The following is a 3,766-nucleotide window of genomic DNA, read 5'->3' as shown; positions in this document are numbered from 1 at the left end:
TTTGTAGATGTATTCCAGAGGGACCTTTTGCCTTCGTCATCTGGAGTTCGACCAAGTATTGAGGCTCCGAATAATCCATCCCCAATGCCTCCCTCTTCTAGGGTTCCGCCGAGTACTAAGGCTTCAAGTACTGAGGCTTCACATAAGTGACATTTGTGAAGGCTCCTTTTTTTTTTTTTTTTTTTTTTTTTACACATTTGTAATTTCTTAGAGATATCAATGGACATGCTTTATTTTATTCAGTATGTTGTGCTAAAACGTATATCTGACTAAGATGTGTTACTCCTTTTATTTTATTTTATTTTATTTTTTTTTATTTTTTTATTTAGATGGTGCCTGATGCACACTATTCTTTTACCCCCTATTTTTTTAGACGGAAATTCGTCGTCCTCCCCCTACTTTCTTCCTTTCAATTATTCTGTCTCCACCACCTATTTCCTTTTTCATTCTTGACTTGCTAATAGTAGCATACACCATGACCTATCTTTCTTGCTTTTTATCATTTCCTTTGGATGGTGCCTGTCAATCACTTCTTTTCTTTGCTTTCGGTGGCTGGCCACCATTTGAAAACCCTTTTTTTTTTCTTTATATATGGTGCTTTGTAGGGATGGAACTCGACGGACGGTGAGCTGCAGTCGAGGCTTCATGACCGGCTAGTCGTTTGACGGCGGTTTATTGAAGTTCTTCGTCATTGTTGTTTGCCACGGACAGAGAGAAGGCCTTTGGGTGTGAGTTGGGCAAACTTTGGTTTTGTCAATCACATTCAAAGGCAGCAGTCATGGCGGAGGTGCAGAAACAGCTGGAGCTTGAGGCAGAATGCAAGGCATTGAGCTTCACAACCGGCTAGTCGTTTGACGGCGGTTATTGAAGTTAGTGGGGATGGGAGAGGCCAAACTCCATGGAGGCAAAGATCATGATGGAGTAGGTGAGCTTGATGGGATCTTTGTCTTTCTTCACTTTCTTATGGATCTTCTGCAGGGATTGTCCACCTGTGACCATGTACAAAAAATGTTGACACCAACTTCGCATACTAGTTGCTGAGGCACCACAATCCAGAGGCCAAGCTTTTCTCCGAAGGCGTGTTGCTCCAGCTTATGGTACCTATCAGACCGCTTGCCGGGAACCATTTCATGCATCTCAATCAATTGCCACAACGTGAACAAAGTGATCACCCATGAGAGCACCATTACAACACATCCTGGACCCTATCCGAGACTGGACGTTGCAAAGGGAAAACCTAGGACACCAACTCCAACCATGGAATTGACCTTGTGGAAAGCTGCGTACCACCAATTTGCATTCCTTGATGAAGTAATTGGAAGTCAATCATTTATTTCCTTCTGCTTCCTTGCCTTTTCATCATCAATGATCTGCAACTGCTTCTCCGGTCTCTCATCCACTACGCGGCCATGACTTTTCAGATCGTTTGACTTAGAAGCAACTAGGGGATCCACATGACTCTTAGAAGCACCGCTTTGCTTGCCCGAATCTCCAGCGATCTGAACCTGGGCATTTGGAATCAAGTACGACAAGCCCATCTTCGAGAAGCATTTAATAAGCTCTGCAAACACCAGATTGGATGATGCAACTTTTGAAGCCAGTTCAATAGGAAACTTCGAAGCAAATTCACGAAGTGGCTCTGGCAGGGACTTCACAACTTCGATTTCGTCATCGTCGTCATCAATTTGTTGATAGGGGTTTGATGGTTATACAGCCAATAGAAACAATGAAACATATTTTCTGAGCTGACAACAACTCTCCCTTCTTCGTGACTCTTAGAGTAGTGCCGATTCTCAGACCGGGAAACAAGTATCTTCATTGATCCTACTTGATTAAGTGGTGACAGCAACCTGAATCCCCTGTTTTAGATTGTAGTTGAAATCAGCAGGAGGGCCAACGTACCCAACCTTGGCGTGGTCCTCTTTGGATTCGGATTCGGAGTCGGAAGGGAATTAGAGATGCGAGTCTGATTCCGATGGCGGAGGCGGTTCATTTCCTGCATGAATGTCATGGAGGAAACAGTGGAGGTCGTGGTGCACGTATGAGGTCTGGAGGGAGATGGAGAGGCTCCGGAGAGATCCACGAGGGTTTTGAGGTGACAGCGTCGGACGGTCTCAGCCCCAGGCTTTGGACCAGAGGGTGTTCCTCGCGATTTGGAATGAAATCGCAGCGATCGGGGGGTCGAGCGAGGTCAGGCGAGTGACAGTGTTGGGGTTACCTTCCGAGAAGAAGGAGAATGAGACATGTATTTCGACGAGACTTGCCGGCCTCTGGGTCGCTTCTGAATGAAGCCATTTGTCTTTTTCAGCAGGTAAGAGAGGAGGCCCCGATGGGTTTTGGAGATGGGCGGTGAGTGAGAGACTGAATTTGGGTGCCCTCTGGGTGCCTCAAATTTCTACAGAGACTAAGGGAGAGGGAAGAGAGATCCACGAGTGGTTTTCAGGGCGTAGGACCCATGGCGAAGCTGGAGAGAAAGCAGGGTCAGCGTGCGAAGCAGTGGATTGGGGCTCCGGGGAGGATGCGCCGTTGTCGTTGGAGGCGAGGATGGATCTGATGACCTTGAGCATTTGGAGTTTGGTCTCGTACTGTGCAGACTCGTGGTCGAGCTCGCTGTCCTCACGGCAGGTGGAAGAGATGGGGAAGTCGAAGTGTGGTGGAAGTTGTTGGGTTTGTTGGTGAAATAAGAGGAGGCTCGTAGAGGAGGACAAGTGAGGATGGGCTTTGAGAGCCGGGCCCGGATTTGTAGCTAGTGGACTTGGGTCTTCTTCTTGGAGCTGGATTTGGATAGTAGGCTTGGGCCTGGTAACTGCCACTTGGGTTTGGATGACCTCCTTTTGATGGGCTGGCTGGATAGGTCATATATATATACGTATATAAAAGGAATTTTTTTTTTATTTTTTGGTAAATACATAATAACATATGTATTCATTTTCTTTTTTCGAAGAAGCTGTAATTTAATTGCGTACAAAGAAAATTGCAAATTTTTTTTTAAACAAAATAAATTTGTAATAAAATTGACCTTCATCAATGAAACACTTATTTATTATTATTATTATTATTTTAAATACATAGTAATCACATATGTATTTTTTTTTTGTAATGAAATTGACTTTCATTAATAAAACATTTATTTTATTTATTTTTTATTTTGATGTGACTGAACTCGAAATTTAATGTTCGAGCTGCCTACGTACCCCTCCAAGGAAGAGATCAAGTCAAAACGTAGTTGAAATGAGTGATGGTGGTTTTAACAGTGATTTTGATGATGATTTTGCCGTACACAGTTTATGCTCTTGCGGGCCAGGAACGTTGGTTGTCGCCTTTTAGGGGTAGTAGCGCTTCAAGAATCTTCCATTGATAGGGCCAATCTTCAAGCCGTATTCTGCCATGATTAAGTAGGCGCCGTTGGTGTAGACTTCTTGTATTACGTATGGTCCGTCCCACTTTGATGTGAACTTGCTTTTCGTCTTGTGAGTTGTGATGATAGGTCTACCCAATGCGAGGACGAGATCTCCAATTTGGAAAGACCTTGGGCGAACCTTCTTGTTGAATGCCTTGGATAACCGTGCTTGGTAGCATTCCAAATGTTGTTGAGCTTCGAGCCTTCTTTCGTCGAGTGCTTCCAACTCTTGAAGGCGCAACTTTGCATTCTCTTCATTAGTCAAACCTTCTTGTATAGCCATTCTCAGTGAGGGGATTTGACTTTCGAGCGGTAGAACAGCTTCCACGCCATATACAAGAGAATACGGCGTAGCTTGGGTAGGAG

The 3,766-nt window shown here is 44.5% G+C and overlaps 1 long non-coding RNA gene across 1 annotated transcript; it reads left to right on the top strand.

Annotated features, from left to right (window-relative positions):
- The first annotated feature begins 554 nt into the window (after positions 1–554).
- On the top strand, positions 555–3,049 carry LOC139191600 (uncharacterized). Its single transcript, XR_011575690.1, has 2 exons — positions 555–787; positions 889–3,049. It is a non-coding gene; the product is annotated as an uncharacterized lncRNA (long non-coding RNA).
- The last annotated feature ends 717 nt before the right edge of the window (positions 3,050–3,766 follow it).

This window comes from Malus domestica, chromosome 14 (assembly GCF_042453785.1).
Source record: "Malus domestica chromosome 14, GDT2T_hap1".
In the NCBI taxonomy this organism is placed as follows: domain Eukaryota; kingdom Viridiplantae; phylum Streptophyta; class Magnoliopsida; order Rosales; family Rosaceae; genus Malus; species Malus domestica.
Note: the sequence above shows the minus strand (reverse complement) of the source record. Positions and strands in the feature narration are given on the sequence as shown.